The sequence below is a fragment of the Amphibalanus amphitrite genome, unplaced genomic scaffold, assembly GCF_019059575.1.
Source record: "Amphibalanus amphitrite isolate SeventyFive unplaced genomic scaffold, NRLGWU_Aamphi_draft 000452F_arrow, whole genome shotgun sequence".
Lineage (NCBI taxonomy): Eukaryota > Metazoa > Arthropoda > Thecostraca > Balanomorpha > Balanidae > Amphibalanus > Amphibalanus amphitrite.
Window position 1 is genome coordinate 398,540 of NW_024881946.1, and position 13,144 is coordinate 411,683.

The 13,144-nt window shown below is 56.5% G+C and overlaps 1 protein-coding gene across 1 annotated transcript in view; it reads right to left on the minus strand.

Moving 5' to 3' along the window:
- LOC122391741 (homeobox protein OTX2-like) overlaps positions 1–11,462 on the minus strand; it is a 66,948-nt gene extending 55,486 nt beyond the window's left edge. The window contains exon 1 of the mRNA XM_043385963.1: positions 10,273–11,462. The gene's annotated coding sequence lies outside the window, so the exon portion shown is untranslated. The remainder of the gene's footprint in view (positions 1–10,272) is intronic.
- Between the last annotated feature and the right edge of the window lie 1,682 nt (positions 11,463–13,144).

Here is a 13,144-nt window from a genome sequence, read left to right on the forward strand (position 1 = left end):
GCGGCCGACGTGGCCCTACGAGAACGATTCAGTGAACCGCATTTGTGACCGCCGTATTTTGTGCATTTTAATCGTTTCCGTTTCATTCAAGAATAGACTTTTACTTATATGAACAATAACTTTATGGTCCTCCGGGCGAGTAAGAGAACGAGTGAACGATCACGAGCACGCACGAACATTTCCGTATTGAACGGGTGAACTGTACGATTCTCACGAACAAGAGATGATTCATAAATCATGTCGCAGTGATTTCAATTACTATTGTCCTTGACTATGTCAAGGACAATTATTAAGATTGCTGATGCGTTTTTACTGTGTCTGTGAAGTTTTAGTAGGCCATTAACCTCGGGCTGAAATTGATTGACTGCACCGCGTCCATCTAGTTCCAATCATTTTCTAATGATGAGCCTTGCGAAAGAAAAATGCGCTAACAGGCACCACGTCTTCGTCAAAAAGTGCGCAAGGCATTGCAACACTGGCTAAGTCACGCTTGTCACTCAAATTACCTGCAACTGGTCCCATTTGGGAGCGGGCGCGCCGCGCGCGTGCACGCCATTTACCCCGCAGTTATGCAGCTGGGGCCGGCGCCACTCTGCCGAGCAGAGTTCGGCCTTGGCGGCGCGCACACGCAGCCAGCCGGACGCTGATAATCCCGGGCGCAAACAGCGCGCCACCGCCGCGCCGCCGGGCTGGCTGCAGCTCGGGACCGGCTGGCCGCAACTCGCGGTGGCTACCGCTGCTTCCCGGACGGCTATCACAGCTCGGGGTGGTACTGTGCCACCTAGTGGCCCCAGAAATGCGCTGAGTGGTCAGAAACCCTCTCTATCCCCGGACCGTTGACTGCGCAGACCCGTCAGTCCCTCCGACAGGCGCGTGGAGCGAGTAGGTCGCCGCCTGCCCTGGCTGCAGCCCGCGTCCGGCGACCCACTCAATACCGCCGCCCACGGCTGGCTCTGTGACCGCCTCCGACACGTGTCGCGGTAGAGGGGAGGTGTCACCACGGCGGCGAGCTGCGCGCGCGACAGCCGCCAACAGCCGGCCGGTAATTAGCCAGACGCTGCGGTCGCCGCGGCTACTGCGGAGGGCGGGTGCGGTGGCGGGCACCCGTCGCCGGACCTTGTTAGATGGCATCGCCGCCGTGCCCGCGGCCTGTCCGACCCGGACGGTGGGAGTCGTGTGTGTAACTCGGGGGCGGCGGTGGAAGTGTGAGCTGAGGGCAGTCCGGAGCCACTCTGACTCCGCTGGGTCGCCTCAGCAGCTGCCAGGGCAGCGGTTCTGCCCCGCAACGGCAGAGGGCTGGGGTTCGCAGTTCGCATGTAGCCTGGCTTGTACTGACAAATTCCTCATGCGGCGCTGAATTAGAACAGTCCAACTCGCTTTTCTGACACTTTGAGCAGGGAAACATTATTTTATTTAGGCTAAAATTTATCTTTATAGCAGCATCCATATTTCATATATTCCTGCGCACATTTACCTTCAGTACCTAACAAGTGGTAAATCAATGCAAAGGAAGTACAGCCCACCGCTAAAGAAATGTGCGGTTTAACCAATCCCTACGGATGGCTTTGACTGGCGATGTTTTAGTGCGGAGTGATGGAAAAGAAGACGTCAACAGACAAAGTTGCAGCTGCAAGGGTAACGATACATGTAAGCTACATTCAAAGTTTCATTGCAGTCTGGCTAATCGTTTGTTGGCCTCAGAAGCAGAACATACCCATAACTGAAATCGCAAACAACTTCTGCTGTGGACTGTACCTAAGGGATGAGTTTTCTTAGAAAGCATCAAGCGACCAGCGCCAATGTCCCGATTGTCTGTCAGACGTATCAACATCGCATCGGCAAATAAAGGGAAATAACTTCGATCTTATGCATTGAAATTGTGAAACATATGGTGTCGTTTTTGCTGGACACCATCTTCATCCTGAGACGCGACGCTTGGGTCCTTTACAAATTTGTACGTTTCCTTCCACACTCTGCATGAGCGGAATGTGCCGCCTGAGTTTTGTTCCTGGGAAGCGGCATGGTATGGTTCAATGTTCCCTTTAATTTCTACAGTGCCGAGTGCCACATCCACTGAGCTGAGGTCGTGTTTGTCTCCGGCGCGGGCTGACCGGTGGGACAGACGGTCCGGTATCTCCGGCGGCACCAGCGGACCGCGTCACCTCCTCGGCGGTGCCCGTCCGTCCCTCTCCCCACCACTCTCCGGTAGCTCTCCCCGTCCGTCGAGCCGTCACCCTTCCATCACTACCCGTCCACAAACCCACTGCGCCGGAAAATGTGCCGATTTCTCTGCCGGAAAACAGGCCGACAACAGATAGATCTGTTCACCGTCTGAGCGGCTTCAAAGACCGCCGGCGAGCGGGGGCGGGGGCGGGGGAGGGGGCGGCGCGGACACGACACAGCGACAAATGGTCCACTAATTACCTGTCGACCCCTCGCCGGGGGGCGGGGACACGGCGGGGACACGGCGGGGACACGGCCGGCCCTCGGACGCAGGCAATCACAGAGCCCCATCGAGCGCCGGCCGGGCACCAGGGCCGGATATCGCGCATCGCTTCTGCCCAACTGAGCACGCCGCGAACGGCCGGACGACCGTCCATTGTGCGCCGGCCCCGGCCAGGATTAGCGACTTTTTGAATCGGGGCCGCCCCCTGCGCTAATGCACGCCAGGTGATGGCCGCTGGGCAGCCCCTGTTCCTGTGTGACCCGCTCGGGCCGCTGATAGGTCAGTCGGCGGCCTGTCGCCAAGGGGCGGCGGGTTTCAGAGTCAGCAAGGCCAGTTATTTCGGTAGTGGACGTCGCCTCGGACCGGACTTGGTCTCGCTTAGGACGCCACCGGGACATCCTCTGATCGTGGAAATTAAACATCAGCCAGAGCCAAATCTGTGACAAATGTCACTCAGTTGCCGTCTGTTTTTCGGCGCGTCCCCGGTGCCGTTTGGACAGTGCAGCGACCGCTCCCGTGCGGTTCTGCGGGCTGTAGCTGGACGTACCGGCCCGGTCCTCCGAGCTGGACACACCCGTGACGGCCGGGGGCTGGGGGCCGGGTTGGCGGACCAGCACCCGTGTCACCGTGCGCGCCGGGTCACGAGGCCCGGTCCGGCGATCACGCCGAGCCACTGGCTCCGCCGCCGGATACAGCGCGCCGCCGGCCGGCCGCGGAAGTGGGCCGGTGATTAGGCCGTGTCGAACAAGCCACCGCGCTGCACCGGCGAGCCGGGGGAGGGGCCGGCGGACAGCGAACGGGTCACGGATCGGTCCGACCGCAAACACCCCGGTCACGGCGACAGCGCCGCGCTCAGCGGGGGGGGGGAGGGGGGTCCACTCCACAGCGGCGTTCAGCGGGAAGGGTGAAGGTGATAATTATGCACAGTCAAAGGTGTTTTCTTGCACAAAGAGCATACCGACAACAAAAATAAGACTGAAGTTGACAATACCAAAGCTCTCGACGATAATGGACATTAGGCGGTAATGTGATTGGAGTGCACCCTGTGTGGTTATCAGCGCCATCTGTTTTATAAATACGAAAGCCATTGAATATTAACCCTCGCCGGCCGAGGGGGGGGGGCGGGTGCCGCCCCCCCCCATAGGATTTTTTCGCGATAGCTCCGAACACGCCGGCGGTAGAGAGCTGAAACTTGGCATACCTGACCTTTGATCCAAGCCGCATCTTTTGACACCAACCGCATTTTTGGGTCAGGTCAGGTCACTGACCTATGACGTCACAAGTGAACCTCTGCACGGTCTTCAGATGTCGCAACTTCGCAACGCCCTCACTGCCAGAGGAGATGTCACAGGGAAATGAAACTTGCAGGATCTAGTATCCATTATGAGTCTCACAAATTGTATATCTCAGATTTTTCCTAAAGGTCATATGAGGTCAGGTCATTTTCGTGACCTCACCATTATAAGTCAATGGGGAAAAATCCAAACTGCTATTCTGGCGCCGGGAACGATCTCCAACTATCTCAAGCACACAGAATCGTGATTTGATGCACTCCTTGCAAGGCTAGATGCGTCACTTTTGCAATGTTGACCTTTCGTGACGTCATTTATGACGTCATCAAGGTCATATTAGTTTTTCCTCAATAACTCTTGATCAAATTGAGCTAGCGAGCCGGGAAAGCCACCAATGGACTCAGGAAGACCTGCCAAATCGAATGATATGCGACATGACCCCTTTCGACCAACTTCGTGACCTTAGGGTGCTGACCTGACCTTGACCTGAGGTCAACACCCCAAGTTGACCTGACCCGAACAAAAAGTATATCATTCGACGCGCCTGAGCGAGGCGAACACGATGCTGCCAAAATCGGCACTCTGCGGCCGTTTTTTGCGAAGTTATTCACCAAAAACTGAACCGTACCTTGGGGCACTTGACCTGACCTCAGAGGTCACCGGTTGACCTAGGACCTTAAAATCGGGTACCAATCTCTGCGTCTCGTAACGGCGCACACGCTCGTTTTTTCCGCGACGCGCTAGCTCCACCAGGGGCGAAACGGCGAGGGGGGGGGGTTGTACCCGCCCCCCCCCCTCGGCCGGGGCGTATGTAGAAAACCAATAGGTCCAGCGAGGGTTAAGGATCCCGTTGTAAAAGATAAACAAAATATAATTTGTGAAATGTACAGCCGAAAAGACAGGCAAGCAGACGACACCACGAAATTAAAGACACAAAAAAGTCTGCAACTAGTCAGAAGATATCCAGAGAAACACAAAAATGCAAACTACCTTCTATCTAACCAAACCTCACATTAGCTTCTAATCAATGCTGTAACCTGTGACCATCTAAAATTCAAATAACGGATGCAAACCACTTGCACTAAAAGCAAAAACAGCTGATTGACATTATTTGCCTTTCACCTGGGTAGCATTCGTCAATCGTCTTCATCTCCCCAAAAGAAGTCACGAGGACAGAGTTCCAGAAAACATTCCTTTTACTATTGACACAGCGAATCGCTCACTGAATAATTCGGTAGAGTGATTGAGCCTTTTTCTACGTCATGTCTCCTTTTTGTCGCCTCCAGCTAAACAAAGAGATGATATTAATTACAGAGGCACAACAATGTCCAAACGGTAAACGCCGCATCTGTTTGACCGCTAATGTCTTTGAATTATGCATTCGGAAGCTATCTGATCAAATGCGAGGATCGCTTGACATGTCATAAAGAATGAGCAGCTCATGTTTAGCATACAAATACCGTCGAAACGCTTGACCCTAAACATGACACCGCCAGCAGCTCGACTCGAACAGGGGAATGTGACAACGTCACGCGACCTCGCCAGTCACCTCCTCCCGGCAAGTCCTTTGGGGCGGCCCTTATACGCGCAGAAATAATGGCAGACGCCGTGCAGTCTTGGTCGATGGCTGCCAAACAGGGCGACAACAGGCGCCCGCAAAACAAACCGCCCCACACGACAATGCCACAGGATGGCTGAGTTATGTTCCCAATCTTTATGTCCGTGTTATGCAAGATTTACGGCGCCGTAAATATTGGCCGTTTATTGTGCACGGTCGCTGCGGGGCGTCGCGCGCGATTTGGCGCCGACTGGTGTCCAGTGGTGGCGCCATGCGACACTGACGCGACCCCTGACCCGGGCCGGGGTCGCGGGGTCGGAACTGACCGGCCGGCTGACCTCGCCTCACCAGACACCGGCCCCAGCGGCCCCGGCGGACATCAGCACAGCGGTGGCGCCGAGCGTGACAATGTGGCAAGGCGGGCATCACACGCGGCAGGCAGAGGCGGAGCTTCCAATACAGTTGGTGGGGCGGCTGCCCCAGCAACTTGTCATTTTGCTCCACCAATAACCGTTTGCCCCATCAGCCTTTTCTGATCAGGACATTCTTGCCTTCCAAATAGATATTTGTCGCATTGAGGAGCTTTGGAATGTCTGCGCAATGTACAATATTATCTTTGTAATAATAAAAATTGATTTAGTGTAGCATTTTATTCGACTTGACAGTCAGCATTATGAATTTGACCATTTTTTCTCCACCACCTTCCATGAAGAAGCTGCTCCACCCGCAGGGACAGTCCCGCCAATCAGCTGTGATTTCAGACGCACTTCTTTTAACAGGCATAAGGCCCGGGATACTGGGGAGCGCTTTAACGTTCTGTCGTACTGCATACAGCCTTCTTAGTTGTCATTACCACATCGAAGCAACACATCATTTCGATCAAACCGCTCAATGTTTTACCGTTTTAGTAAGTTCTCTCCTCTTAACGGTATTTATTCAGCATCAGCGGCCTGCCTTGCACGGAAATCTCGCCGCATTCTATGAATTGAAACATGAATGTTCAATGCTTTATGGAAATTAATTGTCTTAGCTTAACTTCACTTTTGCTGAATGTGTATTGAAAAAACTATTTTTATAGTTAGATATCGCAGGGAAAGTAATGACCACGGCCCATTAGCCCCTTTAAATAAATACCCATGCCCCATTCATATCCGGTTTTTGAACATAGCGTCTATCGCAGTGCATGCACAGAAACGGACATCCGATATTGGTTGACTAATGACTACACTTCAGTGGTTGTCCCTTCACTTCAGTCCCCGCAGTCGCTAAGTTTCGAATAACATGCAGACTTACTTATATAGGTAAGGCAACAACACATAAAACAGCTGTAGTGGATATTGATTTTAATTTCTAGCTCGTTTCACGGGCTGATTGTCCAAAAACACTGTGTCCAACGTTGCCAAATAAACTGTTTTGGGATAGGATGTAAAATTAAGGATATCTGCTAGGTTTGAGGATTGGTATGTTTTTATAGCGGCTGCCAGTCTGTAACTGAGTGGCCATCCAGGATTAATTACTGCATGCCTGCCAGGTGGGATGGTCCCTGTTGTAGACCTGTGACTCTCAGAGTCCGTGACTCTGGGCTGCCGTCCGGGATCAGTCGAACCTGGCCGGTCCGGCCGGCCGCCGTCCACCCGCAGTGACACTTTACGGCCGCCCGTCACTGAGGACCACGGACCACGGACCGCCCCTCTGGGACCACGGACCGCCCCTCAGGGACCACGGACCACCCCCCTGGGACCACGGACCACCCCTCTGGGACCGCGGACCACCGCCCTGGGACCGCGGACCACCGCTCTGGGACCGCGGACCACCTCTCAGGGACCGCGGACCACCGCCCTGAGACCGCGGACCACCGCCGCTGACCGGACCGGACCGGCTGGTCAGCCGGCCATTGAACGGCGCCCAGCCGGCCGTCCGCTCCGTCCAGCTGCCACACAAACTGTGCTCTCAGCGCGCGTTACCTCCCCCACTGAAAGCAGAGTGTCACCACACAGCCACACTTTATGTGTCATATGTTATCCCATAAACTCGGCGCATATCTCCCACTGATGGGCGGACGGGCTGCATAAAGGGGCGGGCTGATTTCAGACGCGGACATCCACGCTCAGTGCCACGGCGGCCGTGTGAGCCATGGGCCGTCCAGCAGTGTTGCACAGTGCACACTGCGCAGTGCACAGTACACACTGAGCAGTGCACACCCTCTCCCCGGAGCTCCCCACCGACCCGTCCCCATCCCCTGAGAGCTGAACACCACCTTACGGCTCTCAGCCCAGCCTCAGCGCCCTCGGGCTGGTGCTGTCCTGAGGCTGGAGGCTGCGGCTGCCCTGAGTCTGTGCCTGCCCTGGGGCCGAGGATGCACCACCCTGGGGTTGAGGCTGCACCGTCCGCCCACGAGCCGTCCGTCAGTCGCCCGCGGCACGAGGCGATGTACCGCCGCTCGTTGTACGACCATCAGCCGGCATTACACCGAGCTGTCGGATCAGAGCCACTGGCCGCGGGCTACAGTCCCTCCCTCCCTCCCTGCACGAGCCCCGCCCGGGGCACCCAACCGGCGGGGCCGGGGCGCCGGGACAATCGGCCGAGTGCCGCCGTCAGCAGCGCCAGCCGCCGACATCATCAGAGCAATCGCCGTAATCCGGCGGCGGCGCCGCTGCCCGGGCCGCCCGGCCGGCGGCGATGGCAAATTAATTAGCGGGGCGGCCGCGCGGCAGGTGGGCGGGCGGGGCGGACCGGCCGACACACACACAGACAGACAGACGGGCACGTGCGGCCCACAATGGGCCGCGGCAAATGACCGTGCCGCGATCAGATTGGGCCGGTAAATCGCGCGGCCCTTTCCGCCCACTCGCTATGATGATGATAAACATCTCCCGGTTAGGAGCTACATTAATTAAGCACTAAACGCTTCTGACTGCACAATTAGGCGGAGCTTCCAGCCATAATTGGTTTGTTATAAGAGAGAGAATAATGATGTATGTCTGGTCACCGACATAAATTTCCATCGTCGGGACAAAGTTTGACAGAGTGGAGATTGATCCGCTGCGGATCGGCGACCCTTGCTAAGCCCTGAGGAGTGGCTGTCGGAGCGGCGCTCGCCCCCAGAGCGGCTGCGGGCTGCCGGGCGGCATCTGGCGCGCTGCTGCGGCGGCCACCTGTGCCGCGTCGCCGCCGACGAGAGGCATTGATGTGGTGCTCGGGCCGGCCGCGGAGGGCCGCCGCTCAAAGGCACTCGGCGGCCTGGAGGGCGCTCGACGCCCCACTCCACAGACTGTTACCAAATGATGGGCGCTCAGAGCCCGCGCCGGCCGCCGGGGGACTCGAGTGGCGGCGCCGTGCAACTTATCCGGCTCGATGGCCGATCGGTGCGGCCGGGACTGGGGAACGCCGCCGCTGAAACTGCTACCCCGCCACTCCACCCTGCGCATGAAGGAGACTACTACGCTGCGGGCCATGATGTCGCTGAGCCTCAGCTGAGCACTGCACCTCCAGTGAGGAGCCTCGGGCCACCTCGGAAGACCTTCGACAGACCACCTCGGACTACCTCCGAAACCTCAGACCACCTGAGGCCACCTCAGACTAACTCGAACTACCTCCGAACACCTCAGACCACCTGAGGCCACCTCAGACTATCTCGAACTACCTCCGAACACCTCAGACCACCCGAGGCCACCTCAGACCACCTGAGGCCACCTCAGACTAACTCGGACCACCTCCGAACACCTCAGACCACCTGAGGCCACCTCAGACTAACTCGAACTACCTCCGAACACCTCAGACCACCTGAGGCCACCTCAGACTAACTAAGACTACCTCCGAACACCTCAGACCACCCCGCCACCCCCTCGGCTACCCTCCGTGTCCGCGCGGCGCGGCCCACAAAGCCGCGGGTTTGGCGGCGCATTTGCGCTGTCGCCGCGCGCACGATCCGGCTGGAAAAAGGCGGCCGTCCGGGCGGGTGTCGGCGGCTGCAGAGCGCCGGCCATGTCCGGATAAGTGCACACATCCCGCCGGGCCATGCACGCTATTTACGACACCGTGTCCGGCCGGTCTCGGCGACCAGCGGCGGTGACGAAACCGCTTGCATCAGGGCCGGCTCGGAGGAGTCGGAGCTATAGCCGGCTGTCGGCCCGACACCGCCGCGGTCCAATGGACAGTATTTATCATGACGCGGTAAAGCACACGTGATAAGAGGCGCAGGAACGCCGATAAATTGGCCGCAGACGGCGTCACACTCGCCGAGCGGTGCCACGAACTGCAGCCCCGCAACGTGATTTGGTTACAAATATCGCAATAAATTAGTCGGAATTTTACTTACCAGCAACATCTCATTGAAACAACGAAAGAAATAATTAATATATTTTATAACTTTTGTCTCCAGAGTATTTGAACATAAAAGGGGGCAAATGTTGATGTAATACTTTAGCCTTGACTTTACTGGTGCTAGAATAATTTCTAGATATCTAACTAGTTATCTAAAGGAAGCTCAGCATTTAGGTAGGTACTGTAACCTACCATTGGTCAATTAAGATTTATGGGAACTACTCGCACTTTTAAAAAAGTGGATGGTGTAGCTGCGCAAGATTAACAAGACAGTTATGAAATCCAATAAATTGAATAGCCTGCTGCTCATGAGTTTTAACCTATTTTAACCGTATTGTATGTTGTTAAATTGCACCGAGTAACTATGCTAACTCTCGTACTTATGTGTGCATACAAAGGTGTATAAACGTTTAAAATACTGCATTGTAGTTTTGCATTAGCATTATTTATATCATTTGGAATAAAATAAAGGACGTACATCATGTTCTTGAGCGAACATTTCCAGGAGATATGGAATATAATAATGTAAGGTTCATGGAGAGTACGTTAGTGCAAATTCCTTGATAGGTGAACAAGTGCAAGAAGTAAGACAGTTTCGAGTTCCGGACATTCCGGTACATTCGGAGCACCGTCCAGCCCCGATCAGCACTCACCGTGACGTTGATCCCGGCTCGTCACAGCGGGGCAGGCCTCCCTCCGTCTCTGTCCCGGCCGTCTCCGGTCTCTGTCGTGTCTCCTCTGACGGTGAGTTCAGCTCAGCTCAGCACTGGCGCCCCGTGTGTCAGCGGGTGAGCTCAGCTCAGCGCCCCGTGTGTCAGCGGGTGAGCTCAGCTCAGCGCTGGCGGACCGTGTGTCAGCGGTTGAGTTCAGCTCAGCTCAGCGCTGGCGCCCCGTGTGTCAGCAGGTGAGTTCAGCTCAGCGCTGGCGCCCCGTGTGTCAGCGGTCCTGGTCGGACGGACGGCGCGCCGTCACCATGGACCGGAGTCGGGCACGCTGCTCGCCGCAGATTATATCGGCCGGTGCATTAGTGACGCGACGGCGGCTGTCGTGGCGCGTTACACGCCCGGTCGGCGCCGCGTGCCGGTAAAACACGCCGAGACGACCAAAAACCGGCGGCCGGGTCAGCGCGGGCGGCGCCGGTGCGGTCACAGTGTCCGCAGTCGGCACGGTCTCTCTGTCCGCAGTCCGCACGGGCTCTCAGCCCGCAGTCAGCACTGCCACACAGTCCACAATCGACGGTAGCTCTCTTCTATGCAGTGCGCACTCCGTTCACGACCGGCGGTCACTCTGTCCTCGGGCAGCGGCCAGTCACCGAGCGGCCGTATCCGATAGACGAGCGCTCCTGTCCCCTACTCCGCAGTCGCCTCAAGTGTCGGCGTTCGGCGCGTTCCGTACTCAGTCTAGCAGATGTATCCGGAACTGTATGGAATAATTACCGCCTCGGGACGATCTTCCATGTGCCCTCTTTGGATTAACGAGATTCAAGGAGATCTTCAGCTAAGCCTCTTGTTTACATATCTTCCGGACGTCGCCTGGATCTGGGCAAATCTTTGGCGTTATCAACTGGATCTGGGCAGGTCTCGGCGGCTGGATCTCGGATCTCGACACGATCACGGATGCACCTAGGTGAAGTCTGCAGACGACTCGGCCGCGACTGCGCCGCACCTCTCGGAGCACCTGCCGAGACTCGGCGGCGACACGAATCTCGTCCCGACTCCGGCCCGGTCTCCACCTCGCCTCGATCTCTCCTCGATTCCGCGCGGATCTCGCCGAGATAGCGTCCGGATCTGGCGCGGATCTCGGTGATCTGAGGAGCGCTCCGGTCGCCGGCCGCGCCGCAGCATCCCCTGCCGCGGTATGACACCAGAAAAGAAAGTGAAGAGCCACACGGCGGGCGGCCGCGGCGCAGAACCAGTTTGGTGCAGCCGCGACAGCGCCGCTGTCCGGCGGCGGAGGACGCGCCGTGCCGCGCGGTCACCTCGCAGCGGGGGCCGGGGGCCGGGCGGGCCGGGTCACTGTAGTAGGCCGGGGGATGCGCCGCGCGGATCGACTCGGCACGGGAGCAGGGCCGGGGGCCGGGCGGGTCGGGTCACTGTAGTACGCCGGGGGATGCGCCGCGCGGTCACCTCGGCACGGGAGCCGGGGGCCGGGCGGGTCGGGTCACTGTAGTACGCAGGGGGATGCGCCGCGTGGATCGACTCGGTGCGGGACCGGGAAGTCGGGGGCCGAGTCACTGCAGCAGTCGCAGACTAAGGATAGGGCACATCTGTCCACGGTCTGGCCTGTATTTAGGACCTCATGATCAGGGCACCACTGTGGACCACAGGCTCATGACGTCCCACCCGGCATCCCCAAAACTCCCGGCAGCAGCGCACTGATCACACAGAGACGCCCGCCGCACGGGGCGGGCGCGACCCGTGACTGGAGGGCTGTGTCGGCTGCAGGCCGTGATTGTGGCTGCCCTGCCCGGCCCGGCCCCGCGTGGCTGACGGGCGCGGGACGCGGGTGGCATGCAGGGCGGGGTGGGACAGCGGCGGACGGAGACACGCCCTCCCTCCCGACTAACTGTCGGGGACTCGGGATGGATGGGGGAGTCGGCCGGCCCCCAGCGCTGCAGCCAGCCAGCGCCCTGCAGATGCAGCTAAAACAGCACATGACACAATAGCTGCCACGAAACTAGTTGTACTGCAGCAGACTGCAGACTCTATGTTCTCTGGTTACAATTGAAGGTTGTAAGAAATTATAAACGTCGGTAGTTTCCTGTGGCAGTTAATATTACTTTGTATTTGTTCAATGGTTTACTGGTAGTCCATTGCATGTGTGCCAGTCATGCATTCAGTTGTCCAAAGAACGCAATGTTTGTACAACTGTCTGCATGCATCCTGCATGTATCAAAAACTGAAACAAGCTTCGTTCTATTTTCGCTACATTCAGCTACATACTTCTAAGTTGCCATGTGACCAAATGTGTTCGGGAGCGTCATCGTCGCGCTGATGGCTTTACTGCCCTAGCACCCCACTAACGACAGACAGAAACACTGCATCATTAGCTTCTGGGGCATCTTTACTGCCATCAATACACGGATCGTGAGGACCCCGCCTCCAAACCAGATAACCTGTAACCACCGTAGGCACTAGTGATGTCAATTTCAGAAATTTTGGAAACCAATACCAAACCGATACCGACCAAAACCACTGAGAGTATACCAAAACCGAACCGATTTTCAGAAATAGGGGGAAATACCGACTAGATACCGAAATCAGGGTATTATCAAACAAATGCTTCAAACTTTCTCAAGACATAGGTATGATAAGCCTTGAAAGGTACCTAATACTTTGAAATAAGGTTACAAAAACAAATCAGGCAATCTCTTGATTATTTGCATTGCAAAAAATACATTTATAACTTATTTTGTAACTATTAACAAATATTCAGGTCAGTTATTTTACTGGAAAGTGGATTCAAGTCAACTGCATGAGGTGTTAGGAAAATAACTTGAACCCTGAATCTTGTCCATGCCTGAAC